Below are 15,514 nucleotides of genomic sequence, written 5' to 3' on the forward strand. Positions count from 1 at the left end.
GAGGAGGTCAGCTAGTAGATTTAAATGTGTGTTTAGAACAACAGGTAGTGGTAGGCTCCCCTGAAAGAAGTTACCGGAAGGGATTTTAATTCCCAAATGTTCACACTGCTCTGTTCTTGCTTTTTAATCAAAACCACCCCAGGGGACTGAGAGTGTGGCCCAGAGTTAGAACACTTGGCTAGCATGCAGGGAGGCTCTACATTCCATGTCCATCATGCTCATGTGCATCACACACACACACACACACACACACACACACACACACACACACACACACACAGCGAGGGTGTGGGGGGTCGGGTGAGAGAGGAAATACAAGCAAACAAGAACACAAGCCACAGGCCTTTAATCCCAGCACTCAGGAGGCAGAGGCAGTCTGATCTCTGTGAGTTCAAGGCCAGCCTGGGCTACAGAGTGAGTTCCAGGGCAACCAGAGCTACATCGTGGGACCCTATCTTGAAAAAGCAAAATAACAACAAAAAAAGAAGACCAAGTTTGAAGCCAGCCTAGGCTGCACAGTAAGTTGAAGGCAAGCCGCCCTGTCTCAGACCTAGAGGAGTGGTTCAGTGGGAGAGCACTTGCCTAGCATACACAAGGCCATAGGTTCGATTCCTCAGCAGAACAAAATAATGATACACTGAAAACTCAATAATAACAACAACAAAACCCCATAAAAACAAACAAAACTCCTCAGCACCCCAGATTCATTGACCTTTGAACTGAGTTTGAGACTCCTGCACCAAGGTCGTCTGTTTGGGTTTTTGTATGACAGCATGCGCACCTTTCTAGCCCTTATACCTGCGTCCTACTAAGGTTGCTCAGCAGGTTCTCAGCAGCCCAAGTCCTCTGGTTCTGCTAACAGTGATCCCTGATCTCCTGCTTCTCTTCAAAGAAACCTGCACTTTCTTGGTCAGCACTAGTGGCAGTCACATCCAGGCTACCCTGTTATGCTGTGTAGAAACCTCTATGTCTAAGGAAGATAGGGGAAAAAAATCCCTCTTGGGATCTGTGGGGTAGAGAGATGGCTCAGTGGTTAAGAGCAACAGCTGCTCTTCCAGGGGTCCTGGGTTCAGTTCCCAGCACTCACATGGCAGCTCACAACTATCTCTAACTCCAGTCCCAGGGGATCCAATAGCTTCTCTGGCCTCCGTGGACACTGCGCATATACGGTGCACAGTAATACACAGGAAAAGATCCACAAAGTAAAAGTAAAGGTTCAAAAAGAGAGAGAAATGGGGATCTGGGTGTGCCTGTGCATTCTGGCACTTCACACAGGTGACTGCAAGGCCCTACCTCCCATACAGTAAACATGCAGGAATTGAGATAGAGTTGTCTCACTGGCCCAGGCTGGTATTGAATTCCTGGGCTCTGGCAACATTCCAGCCTCAGGTTCTCAAGTAGCTGGATGGCAGACCTACCACTGCTGGTGGAGTCTCGGTTTCCTCTCTGGGTGGGGGCTTGTGGTGAGCGGCAGTAAGAGAAGGTTAGACCAGACACCAGCTCCCGGAGGTGTCCAGCTTCTAAATCCCCAGAGCCCAGGAATATCTTCACACATAGCAAAAGGGCCATGTGCTGTAGATGTGTTCAAACCAAAGGTCTTGTTGAAATGAGGAGCTAATTCTAGGTCATCCAGTGCTGGACTACAGGCCGGTGTTCTCGAGGCGGAGGGAAGAAGACCAAGGAAGGAAGTAGGAGCCAGACAACTGAAGTGGTTTTGTTACTGTTGTTATTTTTTGCCTTTTCTAGCTTCTGGCAGTTACCAAGGGGTCCAACAACTAGAAAAGGAAAGGCAGGGGGAGAGCTCTGCCTCTGGAAGGACTGCTCACCATGCTTTGCTTGAGGGAATAAAGATGCCAAGTTCAGCTGGAAGGCAGTGGCGCACGCCTTTAATCCCAGCACTCAGGAGGCAAAGCCAGGCAGATCTCTATGAGTTCGAGGCCAACCTGCTCTACAGAGCGAGATCCAGGACAGGCACCAAAACTACACAGAGAAACCTTGTCTTGAAAAACCAAAAAAGCTTGCTGGGCGGTGGTGGCGCACGCCTTTAATCCCAGCACTCAGGAGGCAGAGCCAGGCGGATCTCTGTGAGTTCGAGGCCGGCCTGGGCTACCAAGTGAGTTCCAGGAAAGGCGCAAAGCTACACAGAGAAACCCTGTCTCGAAAAACCAAAAAAAAAAAAAAAAAAAAAAAAAAAGATGCCAAGCTCAGAAACCAGGTGGGAAGTCAACACAGTGCTCCACCTGCCCTGCTCTGTGCCTAGAGTTTGTGTTTCTGGCTAGTTGGCAGGGAGGGCTGAGGGCAGGTCTTGGCAGGTCATCTATAGGTGGAGAACCTTTGTAGATGTGGTGGGCTAACAGAGAGGTACTCAGATGGATAGGATGAGGTGGGAGGAGGGGAGTGCCTGCCACAAGACAAAGGCACTGTACCTGGCGTACCACATGCTCCAGATGAAGAACCAGGATTGAGAGGGTGACTCACTGGTGCCAAGTCACCTGGGAGCTCCGGTGCCTTGACCTTCACCCAGCGAAGGATGAATGGCTCAGCCTTTGATGAAGATGTTTCGAGTAGAAACCTTGGGGCAGCAATGGCTGTCTATAAGTACAAATTAGTCATTTGCTAATTCATTCAAGGCTCTTTTACTTAAAATCTGTTGATGGCTTCTTTCCCACAGCACTAAGAAGGCAGCCAGATTTCCTCCTGGCTCTTTGTAGTCCTACAGGCTCTGGGCCTTAGATTTGAATTTAGCATGCCCACTTCTTTATCCTGTTGGGTATGGCTTCCTTACAAGTGGACTTATTCATCAAGGCCGCTCCTGCCTCAGGGCCCTTGCACATGTCTTTTCCTCTCAAAGAATGCTCTCCCACGTGCTGCTGGTGCAGGCTCCTTCCTGCTCTTCAGTTATTTGTTCAGACAGGCCTTTCACTCGTAGCTAAATCCATCACTGCACCTGCTGATTTTCTTCCCAGTACTTATTTCTCTCTAAAATTATCTTCGTTATGGACCTGATCATTGTTGGCTGTCTGTGTCTCCCCCACACAATGCCAGCTCCTTGACAAGCAGGGGACCACATTGCTTCAGTACCCAACAAGGTGCCACGTGTGCAGGGAATACATTTCACATCTAACTTGAAGAAATTTGAAATTGATTCTCAAACCAAAGAAACGGTCACAGGTGAGGGCTAGTGGTGGCGTGGCGGCATGAGGGTGGAGGTCTGGCCCAGGACTGAGTCCAAATTCTGGGCGAGTGATGACCAGACCAAGTCCAGCTGCCTTCCCCCATGTCCTTCGCTGGGCTGCACCTTTCAGGCCATCCGCCAAGCCCCAGCCCCCCAGACGGACATGGGGCGTGCAGTGGGGCGCGCGGGCGCCAGGGGGCGCTGTCGGGGCGCGAACGGCCCACCTGGCACCCGAGGCCACGAGCGAGAGCTGCCTGGCCGCCCGGGAACTTTTTTCCTCGCGCTCTCGCTCTCCTGCTCCCCCCGCACGTCGCCCGCCCGCCGCTCTTCCTGTGTGGAGGGGATCGCATTTCTCTTAGGCTCCCGCGGGCACCAGGCAGGCCCGGTAGGGTGCGCGGTCAGGGCCCGCTACGCGCGCCACCGGCTCCGGGCGTCCCGGTGCCGCCCCCGCTCGCGCCTGGCCTCGGACAGGCCGCTCGCAGAGCCAGGCGGCGGCGGCGAGGGTAGCTGGCAGCCCGCCGTGTCGCGGTCCGAGGAGGGGGCGCCGCGGCCCACCCTCCTTCCCGCCTGGTCGGCCGCCGCGCCCGACACCCATGGGCGCGCGGGCCTCCGGGCCGCGAAGTCGCTGCGCCGGACGCCGGGCCCCGGAGTGAGAGCGGGTACCGAGGTGAGCGGGGCGCCCGGCGCGGGGACAAGGACCTGGGCGCGGGGGGAAGGAGGGGGATGGCGGCGGTGCGAAGCGTGGGGACCCAGCGGGCCGGGGTCCGGGCGGGGGCCGAGCACGAGTGGGGCGCGGACGCGGGGTCGCGCGGCCTGGCTTTGTGTAGCGCCGGCGTGAGGCCGCCGGTGGCCGGGTAGGGGCTGCAGGAGGGTGTTCTGGATCGTCGGTGGCCGGCTGGGAGCGGGGCGCTGGGAGCCGAGGCCCAGTGTCACCAAGTGTGGGGCGGGGACGTGGGGCGGCGCGGCGCGGGCCCGAGGGAGCTTTGTGAGTGCGTTCTGGGTGGGGACGGGGAGCCGGCGGCTCGGTGCGTAGCCGGTTCCCGGGTGTCCGAGCTGCGAGGGCCGCTCGTGGCCACACAGGACATGGTACTCGCCGCGTGTCCCCACCCGGGCCTGTGTGCAGGCCCCGCGTTGAGTAGGAAGCGGTCTCGGCGACCCGGGTGCTCCGTCGCGGCCAGGCCTGGGGCGCACGGGCCTTTCGGGGTGACGCCACCGTCTGGAGCCCGGGACACGCAAGCCTGGTGCTCTCCCGAAAGCAGCCAGGCCCGCGGGCCCTTTCGAGGCCGAGTCCCACGCCTTTGGAGGCAAGGGGACCTGTGGGGACTCTGGGCCGAGCGGGTCAGGGGCGAGGGCTTGGCAGAGCTCAGGGGTGACATTTGGAGCTTGGGTCACAACTGGAGGCCTTCAAGGAGGGGCAGAGGGGAAGCGAAACACAAGGCAGGCTCCAGGTCGCCGCGGCCCCAGCTTCCTGGGGCGCCCGTTTTCCCAGCGACCCGCTCCTTCTTGGGGCGCTCAGTTGCTCATTCACACAGCAGGGCGGAGTGCGGCCAGGGGCTGTGCCTTCGTCCGGAGAACCCTGGACCTGGGGGCTCTGAATGGATTAAACCCAAGCGTAATACGCTCCCGAGGACTGGGGACGTGCGGCTGCGTGCCTGCATGGCGAACCCAGGCCGACGCTTCCCAGCCCACCGCACGCACTCCCGCAGCGCCTGTGTCGCGGTTCTAGCGGGGCCCCGCGCCCCCCCCTCCCACCCCCTTTTCCAACGGCAGTGCTGTGTTGAGAATTCAAGGGCATTACATCTGGTTGCAATCTAGTTTCATGCGGCTGCTGGGCTGTTAAGACCTCGCGCTGACGTCAGAGCAGGGGAATTACTTCTTTTTATTTTATCTTTTTTTAGTTGTCTGCTGCCCTGGGAGGGGAGGCGGGTGGAGAGTGGGGCCAGGCAAGCTGTGATGTGGAGGCGCCAGCGCGATGGGAGCCCAGATCTGGGAGCTCTGCTTCCTATCCTATCCGCCTTCTCCTCCCCCATTCTCCACACACTCCTCTCTCAGCTCAGCTCCAGTCAGACTCGGGTTGGGGGCAGTGGAGTGGAGGCCCTCCCTGGCTGACTACACAGCTGTTTCCAGAGGTTTCTCTGGGACGTGGCCCTTGGGATCTGGAAGCTGAAGAGTAATCTAGTTTCCCACCCCTCCTCCCAACACCCCAGAGGGGATGTGGGGCCCAAGAACAAGGCATAAACACAGTCATTCTAGTCCCAAGGCAGCCTCCCCAGAAGTCTGGCCAGGCTCTCTTCAGTCATCCCTTGGAGAGGAGAGTGTATGGGGTGATTGAGATTTCAGAAGCCATCTTAGGAGGGGGCAAAATGCGACCTTCCCTGACAACCAGGTATCCCTCTGACTTGTGCAGAGGGGCCTCCAGCATCACAAGTGTCTTTATTTCCACTGGTCCATGAGGCCTCTGCATGCAGGGCCTTTATTCCCCTTTTAGGCCCCAAATCTAAGCCATTGGTTTAAAAAGCCCTACCCATGATGAAACCCTGCTGTGCATGCACACACACACACACACACACACACACACACACACCCAAAAAACAAACAACAACAACAAAACCCCCTGCCATGTGTAAAGTACTTTGTAGGTCACGGTATTGTTCCTACTCACAATATATAGCAAAAAAGAAAAGTTTAACAAACAACCCATCTAATGCATGTACTGGTCTCAGACATTTTCTGTTCTAGTCTGTCTAGTCGTTAGAAAAACGACTGGTTGTCACCCACGAAATCAGTGTTTCACAGCCACCGATGGGTCACACCAAATTTGAAAAGGCAGGCCTAGGAAATGGATCTGCTGTATATTCCTTCAACAAGCAGTAGCTGAGACCCTACAGTTGCTGCTGTCCCTTTTCATTGCTCAAGTAATATGTAGAGAGGTTCTCACTGTGAAAAATGCAAATAACAAAAAAGCATGTAGCACGAAAGCCCCTCAGCCCAGGCGGCCCTGTAAAGTTTGAGTGGCTCCTTCCATCCTCTGCTTCTCAGTGTGTGCAAGAGCCTGTGTACAAATCCATAGTTGTATTCTTCCCCACGTGAAAACATCCCCAGGTCTCTCATTCTACAACCCGGCTTGTCTCTCTGCACGGGAGAGGATCAGGTGAGGTGCTTCAGGGCTGGACTCTGGATTGACTCCTGGCTCCATCATCTGCTGAGGGAGTTGTTTATCACTCTGGGCCTCAGTGTCTCCATCTGTACACTGGGAATCCCGGTGCTGACTACAGCTGTAGGTACCCATAGATGGTCCGGTCAGTGATTCTGAGGAAGGCCAGCTGTTGTGTCCTCACTGCTGCTGACTGCTCTTCTATGTCCACGGCAGCACATAGTTGCCCTTTTTTGCTTCAACCAGCTGCCCGGGCTGTGGTATATATGTATGTCTGTGACTCCCAGGGAGGAGGAGCTTTGTGCATTGGTAAGGATGCCCTCAGGCCAGGGTTCTCTTTGGGACAGGCCCTGGATGCCAGGCCTCAGAGAACATGGACTGTCCAAAGACCTACTGTTTTCAAGGCGTGTTAGCGTCTAAGCATGGAACATTCCCAGAAGGTTACTACTCAGTGACAGGTGTATGAGACCCAGGTAACAACCAAGATCTTCATGGAAGAGGGGGTTGTGAGCAAGTGATGTACCGGGCATGGGTTGAGAAGGAGAGGGGACCATGCCTGCTGCTCTGGAGACTTTCATGTTTTGGACACTGGACTCGGGGAAATGGTGAAGGAGCCGTTGTACCAGGGCCTTCTTGTTGGCCTCCCTGCCACCTCCCAGGTGAGATTGGAGTGATCTCTCCAAACCCCAGCAGTACCTTGAAGTCTTCTTTTGATTTCTGAACAGAGGCGAACCAAGGGTCCTTCACATGCCCTGGGTCCTCTCTGGTGTCCTCTGCTCTGCCCCTGCACACTACCTTGCTTTCAGCTCAGCTGTTTTCGTGCCAGCCTCTTGAGTTTGCCTGGGCTGCCCTTTCCACCTGGGTGCCCTTCATCTGCCTCCCAAGACCCAAACAGACATCCTGTCTCCTCCTTCTGACCTCCAAGAGAATGAGTCATCGCTCTTTGTCTATGTCAGTGGCCCAGCGTGGATCTCTGAATGATAGGCCCTTCTGCCTTGCACATGAGACTAGAGCAGCTGAGTCTCAGTGACTCCTTCCAGGGCCCACAGCCAGGGGTGGGGACTAGAACTCAGATGTCTAGGAATGCTTCCTGGTAGGGGCCCCAGGTGAAGTGCAGAGGATAGGAACCTCACAGCCACTCAGAGGCCCCTTTGATCCTTGGCTGGGGCCTGTTCTCTGTGAAGACCTCTGTGTGTGTGTGTGTGTGTGTGTGTGTGTGTGTATTTGTATGAGAGAGAGAGAGACAGAGAGAGAGACAGACAGAGAGAGAGAGAGACAGAGAGAGAGAGAGAGAGAGAGAACCCAGTCATCGCCATCATTGCCCCCCCTCCCCAACCAGGGGACTGGAAGAAACTGGCTCATCCTGTTTCTCCAAGAATGAGGGTGAGCTGTGCCCCTTTCCGGTGGGTCACTGAAGACCCAAGATTGGAATGTGACACCAGGGAGGGGGAGGCCACAGGAGGCCCAGGCTGAGACTTGGCTGCCAAAAGACAAGAGTTTGTTCTGCTGGTTCTGGAGCCCTTCAAACAGGGGCAGGGGTGGGAGAGACAGAGGCAGGCAGAGAGGCTTGTGCAGGGCTCAAGGTGTGCAGGGTGTTGGGAATCGGGAGTGGGACAGAGGGGAACTTAAGGGAATGTGAGAGGAACTGAGGTCTCTTGCTACAGATTCATAGGCTTATGTTCAGGAGAGAAAGCAGTCAGGGCTTTGGCCACATCAGGCATTCCTTCATGAGTTCATTGGTTCTTTGAGCATCATTTCTGTGCTTACACTCAACAGACCAGTGTTAGTCTTTAAGGCCCTTGAAGTGTTGGCACTGGGTAGACAATCCACAAATGCCCCATTTTTGCACAGTAGCCTGCCTGGATGGTGGATGGCACATAGGGTCCTGTGAAGAGGAGAAATGCCTGCACCAGGTCCCAGGACAGGGATGTGGCTGGGAGCTGTGGGGGATGCTGGAGTCGGTCAAGGAATCAGTGTCCTCACAGTGGACTGCGCTTCGTCTGTAGGCCTGCGTTGCTCATTTCTTGGGGTGGTGTGTGTGTGTGTGTGTGTGTGTGTGTGTGTGTGTGTGTCTGCTAGTGGAGAGGGCTGCTGAGATTGGGCAGCAGGTTTGCTTAACACCCATCCGAGACCTGTAGGGGCTTGAGAGAGGGTGTGCAGGGGAGACTGCTGATCTGCACAGTGGACTCTCTTGGGACAGATCAGCAAGCACCAGATTAAGAATCAGAGAAAAGGTCTAAATTTCAGCCACTGCTTTAGGAGAGCCAATTTTTCCTTTCCCTGAGCATCGGTTTCTTCTGTCAAAAATGGGAATATGAATTGCTGCCAACATTAAAGGTGACAATGGCTTTGATTTGTTTTGTGACCTGAAAAGCAGAGAGGACCCTATAGCTTGGGGACATAAACACGAACTTTGGGTGAAGCCAGCCTGAGTTCAGATCCTGCATCAGCTACTGTTTGGGGGGCCCTGTTTTCCTCCATTTTAAAATAAGCATAAGAGGGTCCTGCTGGCACACAGCCCTCCTCTTGACTGTTATTGTTGGGTTGATACTTATTTTTGTGATGCTGGGGATGGAATGTAGAGCCTTTAGCCTGCTAGCAAGTGTGTCAACCCTGTGCTGTACCCCAGCCCTGGACTGTTATCCTTACTGCTGAAGAGCTCTGCAACATGGACAAGGCATCAGTGACTGTCTCCCTCGACAAAGTCACCTCTAACCCTCACTTGCAGAACAGGGAGTCCAATGCCTGTTTCTCTTCTGGCGAGGTGGAGGTCAGTGGAGGGAAGACAGATGAAAATGACTGGCTTCTGGCCACACTTTCTGTTTGCAGAGGGACTTTGCCCCAGTGATGAGCATGGGACCCTAAGAAAGTATCCAGCAGCTTGTGATTTCAGTAGCATGTAACCAGTTTCATTTGTTCAGTCATTTATGCTGCGTGACTCAGATATTCCAGGGTGCAAGGGCTTTGGCCATCCCTAAAGCACAGTGCATTCTCTGTCTCTCTTGTCTCTGTCTCTCTGCCCCATCCCATCCCATCCCCCCCTCCCCCGCCTCGTATATGTGCCTGGTTTCTATGGAGGCCAGAAGAGGGTGTTAGATCCTCTGGAACTGGAGTTGCAGTGGACTTTTAAAAAATATGTATTTCTTGTGTGTATGTGTCTGTTTGTGGGTATGCCATGTGGTACCCTGGAGCTGGAGTTACAGGTGATTGCCAGCAACCCTAATGTGGATGCTGGGAACCATCCTTGGGTTCTCTGGAAGAGCAGTATGTGCTCTTTAACTGCTGAGCCATTTCCCTCCTATGCATAGTTGTAAGCAGCCTGGCTGTCCGCGTTCTGATCCAGGTTATATTACTTGGGCAGGTTACCTGTCTCCCTTGCTCATTTCCCTTGTCCGTGAAGTAGAGGGCAGTGAGCGCCGTTCCTTATAGGGTTACTGGCAGAGTGGAGAAATCTGAGTTCATGCAGATAAAGCACCATAGTGTCTGATGTATGCAAAGTGTTCTCTTAGAAACAGCTCTTCTTACTCGTGGCCTGGGGAGGTCAACCTAGCCATACTCCTGCCAGGGGCAGCACCACTGGAAAGAAGTAGTGGTCCCTGGCCCTGCAGGAACAGTCAGCTCCTGGACCAGTACTCGCTGCTGCCCTACCTCAGCCAGGCTAAGAGGATAATGTAAGGCTGGCCCTACTTGGCTGTAGAGGTGCATTTCAGGGAGCCCCTGTGAGGCTGTATTCACCCTAGAAGATTAAACCTTGTCTGGCACCAAGTGAGTGTCAGACTTGAAGAAGGAACTTTGACATCTAGTGTTAGAATCAAAAGTGTTTTCTAGTTGAGTCACCATTAATTGCCAGAGGCCATTATGCTGTTCCTGTATGTCCTAGGCAGGTCCCCCAACCTCTTGGAACCTCTGCATCCTCATTTATCAAATGGCCAAACTAAGTGCCAATGTATATATTTTTAAAGCATCCACAGTCCAGACCTGGGATGGGGCGGTTTCACTTGTGTGCCAACTGCCCTGTCACCAGGGTTGTCATTGTTTAGTTCTGACAACGAACTTGGGTCAGGGCCTGCCTTCTGGGAGCTTCTAGTCTGAACGGAAAATGAACAATGTTTGAGATTAGGATAAGAGGTGAAATCAAAACCACCTGTTCTGAGATGGAACAGAGGTATGAATTTGCTCATTTCAGGGGCACTGGGATAGGCTGTGGAGAGGTGGCTCTCAGCTTGAGGTGATTTTGTCACTTGGGTGATGTTTGAGTCATGTCTGGAGGCATTCTTGGTTGTCTCAGCTAAGGGACACTGCAGAACACTCTGCAGTGCGCAGTCACTATAACAACAAAGCAGCTGGCCACGACATCTATAGCACCGAGGGCTCAACAAGCCCTGCTTGCAAAAGTGGTAGTAGCTGCACAGATATATAATCCCTGCCATTTTAAAGTGTCCAGTCTGGTGGACATGCTGGCATTGCAGAAAGGACTGTGTAGTAATCACAGTTGCATGATTAGTCGTGATGTGCTGAGCTAAAAGAAAAGTGCAGACCAGTGATGGCCCTTCTGCAGTCTTTCTCGTCTAATGCATGGCCCAGTCTCTAAGGTTCAGAGGTGGAGTGGACGGGTGTCATTGTAAGGCTGGCTGCCAGAAAAAGACTAAGCCTTAGGGGATCTGGGAGAAGCTTCCAGAGATGGGGAGATGCTAAGGAGAAGCCCTTTTCTGTCTTCTGGTTTGAGGAACTGCAGCTCCTATTATGTTGTTCTGTGGAGACTGAAGAGACCAGGTTAGGTATGGGAGAATAGAGGCCATTGCTGTCCCAGGCTGTTCTGTGACTGAAACCTACATGCTGGCCCTCCTTTGCATTACATCCTCTAGTAGGTGGGGAGAGAGCGAGGAGGAACATTTTCATGTCAAGCACAGAGAAGAGTGGGGATGGGAAGCAATCCTATGTGTGATACCTTTGAGACAGCACAGAAAATCCCCACTGTGGCTCAAAATAGCACTAAAAACAGGGTTTGCCAAATCAGACTTAGCATAATGTTGACAGAGCTGGCTTTATTCCCTTGGGGTGACACTGTCTCCTGGGCAGAATGGGAGCTTAGGGACCTCAGGTGGAGTGGCCATGGCCTTTACCTGAAGTTTATAGAGGTCAGAGATGGGAAGAGGGGATGAGATCCCTGCAGACAGGGACACTTGGTAAAGGCAAAGGCAAGGAGGTGTGACCCTCTGATGAGTGAAGGCCTGTCTCCTGGGATGCTGAATGTGATGGTCAGGAGAGCTGTCATTTAATCTGCCTGGTTTGTGTCAGGTATCAGGTGGTCCTCTCTAAGTCTTATTAACTGTTTTGTATGGATTATCAAGGAAACTAAAGCTCAGGAAGGTTAAGGGACCCACACGACCTCAACCAGTTGAGAATCACAACTATTGAGTGCCAAGTTAACCTAGCATACTACCTATCCCTCATGCTAGTCACTCACCCATTCATAGACCATTGACTGCTGTGAAATAACACTGTGATCCGGAAAGAAAAGTTTTAAGGTTTGGAGACAGACAGCCCTGAGGTTGAATTCTGACTAGGGAGTTTGTTGTTTGTTGTTGTTGTGTTGTTGTTGTTTCCCCCGTGGCTTTTTCTTTTGGTTTCCTCTGTTCTCTGGTGGGCACACTATTTTCAACTCAACCTGGAAATGGAAAGAGGGGCCCCCGGGGAGGTAAGGACCTGCCCTGGGCCACCCAGCTTGGCAGGGTGCAATAAAGAGCTCTGGTGGAGGAGCCAGGCCAGATTGCCTATCTCTGTGCTATATCAGTGTCGAATTTCTTTATTTGAATGGGGAGAGAGGGCAGCCTCCCTCTGCAGGTAGAGAAGGTGGTGTGGAATGTGGCTGTTTGTTTTTCTTTGCCTGTGAAAGCCTTATTTCAGCTCACATTGACTGTGCAGAGCTTCTGACACAAGACATTCTCTGGGTGAGCGTTGAGAGGGCACCCACCAAATGAGTGGGAGCTGGGAACCAGCACCATCCTTCTGCCAGCTCCAGTGAGGCCTCCTGGTCCCTTCATCTCCCTATCTCCTGGCCGACTGTAGGTTGCTTGGAAAGCCAGGGCAGCCAGCCTTCCTGACAAACAAATCTTGTTCACATGGAGAGGGGGAGGCTGGCTGAGCCTATCTGCTCTCCTCCCCTACCCAGGCATCTCCCCACCCAGCTGGAACCCTATATTCTGAGACACTTTGAAGGGGCTCCAGTGTCATTGTCATTTGTGAAGCCATCAAACCGAGAGCCCCTTGTACTAGGGAGGTGGATTCGAGGAATGATGGGGTGATCATGAGGCAGGGCTTTCTGCAATGGCTGCCCCTCTTTCCCTTCGGCCCCTCCTCTTCAGCCCGCTGGCGGCTGAGAGAGGAAGCCCTGCCGGCAGGTAGCAGAGAAAAGACATAGGATCCAGGGGGGAGTCGCAGAGAAAGCAAACAAACAGGCCTTTGTGTGGCTTCAGATTGGCGGCTCAGAAGGGAAGCCAGGCCTGTGGTAGGCGAGAGAGGGAGGAGGTATGGGAGGTCGGGCCTTTGCTTCTGGTCTTAGTTGGGCTGTGGACAGCCCGAGCTGGGTGAAGAGGCCATTCCTGTAGACAGGCAAAGCTTGGGCCCTGCCACTTGACTTCTGAACATATCTAACGAATTTACTCCCTGGAGCTATCACACCTCAGTAGTGTAATGGGCCTGGCCAGTGCCAGGCTCCCATCCCACTTTGCTGCTGCCTGTGGCTGCTAGGAAGAAGTGGAGTGGTAGGGAGAGAATCATGGCCACCTGGGAGGACAGACTTTTCAGAGCCAGGCACACGGCGGGGATTTCAGTGGGGGAGGCAGTCCTGTGGAGGGGGAAGCAGGTTCACTGCGCAGTGACAGGCAGTGGGGGTCGGCAGGCAGATGGTGTCGAGGACCCCCAGGTCTGGGAGCCAAATTGCCCCATCACCGGTGCAGGCCGCCGGGTTGGGGGCATAGACACGAAGACCGGCTTTCCCGTAGAGTGTGTGTGTGGGGGGCGTCTTGGGTAGTAGTGGTAGTGGAGTCGTATTCATTATCCTAGTGAGGACACGCGCGCCGGCCAGATCCTCCAAGCTGCTCAGGCCAGGACCCAAGTCTGGCCGGACGATCAGGCAGCTGCGTCGTCGCTCCGGGGCCATTTCCTCTCCTCTCCACGACCTCGAAACGGGCGGCGGGAGGGTAGACGCCCGCGCTTCCTGCCCGCCAGCCCCGGGCGCCCCCCTAGGCGGCGTTCCACCCGGGGGGTGCACGGGGCCGGGCGGGGCGGGCACTGCGTCGCCATGGCAGCGCCTGGCCCATCATGCTCCGCGCTGCTGGGACCGGCAGCCAAGGCCCCGCCCCTGGCAGAGCCGGGCCCCTTTCCGGGAACGCGAAGCCGGAGGCGTGGCTTCCAGACCTGCGACGGTGCTCTCGGGACTCCCGGCCTGTGCTGCAGTTTACCTAAGAGGAAGGATACCGCTCCCTCCTCCTCCCAGGGGGGAGTCATAGGCTCGGTGCTTCTTTGCGCGTTCCCAGCCCGGGCAATGCTGGGTCCAGAGGTCCCGCTGGCCCTCGACGGAGCCCAGCACTTGGCCCCCTTGTACTTGGCAGCGGTTTGGTTGCTTGGCTGGGAGGCATTCTTAACCTCCTGAGCCCGGGCCCCATCGCCTGCCCTGGGGGATCCTCTTCTTGAACTTTGTTGCCAAATTTGCCCCCCTATAACGCTGCCCTTTCTCTGTATGCTTTTCATGCTTTGAATCTCTAACTTCACCCTCCAAATCTTTGTTTCCTCTAGTCTAGTAAGAAGCACCATTCAGTTGGCTTCTGCCCCTTCTGCCTGTATGGAGCAGGCAGCTAAATTTAATACCGGTGTTTGAGTCTTAGCAGAAAGACTGTCTCTCTAGCAGCTGGACTCTGCCTTTCTTTGGCCTCATCCAGAGCACACACAGGAGAATGAGAGTAGGTTTCTGTGAAAGCAGGGGATGCAGTCTTGATATATCATACCTAGACCAATAGTGGTGCACACCTGTACTGCCTGCACTGGGGCAGTTGAGGTTGGGAGGCTAGCAAGATAGAGGTCAGCCTGGGCTGTGTGATGAGATCCTGTGTTTGGGAAAAAAATCTTCCCCAGTCTTAAGGTTTTTTTTTTTTTTTTTTTTCCAATGAGGTTATCAGACTGTTAGTATGTTGACTGTAGAGAAGTCCAAAAGCAGGAGAATGAGGCCCACACATGCCTGTCATCCCAGCTCCTTGAGTACAGAAGGAAGACCCTTTGGTCCCAGGAGCTCAGGACTAGCCTGTGAAACATACCAAGACCCTCATCTCAAAAAAAAATTAATAGGGCCGGTGAGATGGTTTAGGAGGTAAAAGGGTCTGCTGCAAAACCTGAGTTTGTGACCTGAGTTCAGTTATGGTTGAAGAACACTGACTCTAGCAAGTTGTCCTCTGACCATGCACACACACATACAGGAAGTTATCTATATCTATCTATCTATCTATCTAATCCCACCAGTATGTAGCCAGTGTTGATAGGCGCTTTCCATAGATGTGAATGTGAGAAACAATATGGGATGAGCACAGTAAATGCAAAGAATGAAGGACTCGTGCTGTATATTTGGATTTGTAAGGCACTTGGTGACTTTAATAGCTTTCTTTCCCTTGCTATAAAAGGAGGACAAGCTTATTATAGAACTTTTGGAAAATATGACAAGTTAAAAGGAAGAAATTTACCCAGGGTCTGGTCTGTCTTAGGGTCATCCCTGCTAGGTCTGTCCATTTGGGCACGCCACCACTCCTGTAGGTACATGAGATACAGGCTCTGCCTTTCTCCTTGTCCTGTGCATCAGTGGGGGACCGAGGATGGGGAGTTTCAGTCTTAGAGCTGGCAGTCTGTTGAGCTACTCAGATAGCCATTCCACTTACCTTGCTGTCCACAAACCCTTGGCAGGTCTCTCTTGCTGCCCTTAACCTCTAACAAGAAAGAGTCTTGGACTAGGAGTCTTTCTTGAAAGAGGCTGAGGAAGTCGTCACCTGTTCTGTACAGGAATCTGGAAGGTTCTTTACCCCTGGTGAAACCTGGGCTCAAGCAAAGGCTTCGGTTTAGCCAGACATGCAAGGCTGGAAAGGCTCAGACCTAGCCTCCCCAGAGCCAGACAACCTTCCCTCAGACCAGAGGCTTGTGTT

The 15,514-nt window shown here is 53.7% G+C and overlaps 1 protein-coding gene across 1 annotated transcript in view; it reads left to right on the top strand.

The window, feature by feature from the left end:
* The first annotated feature begins 3,693 nt into the window (after positions 1-3,693).
* Positions 3,694-15,514, top strand: part of Rai1 (retinoic acid induced 1) — a 102,762-nt gene continuing 90,941 nt past the window's right edge. The window contains exon 1 of the mRNA XM_059270800.1: positions 3,694-3,842. The gene's annotated coding sequence lies outside the window, so the exon portion shown is untranslated. The remainder of the gene's footprint in view (positions 3,843-15,514) is intronic.

Source organism: Peromyscus eremicus, chromosome 8a, assembly GCF_949786415.1.
Source record: "Peromyscus eremicus chromosome 8a, PerEre_H2_v1, whole genome shotgun sequence".
In the NCBI taxonomy this organism is placed as follows: Eukaryota; Metazoa; Chordata; class Mammalia; order Rodentia; family Cricetidae; genus Peromyscus; species Peromyscus eremicus.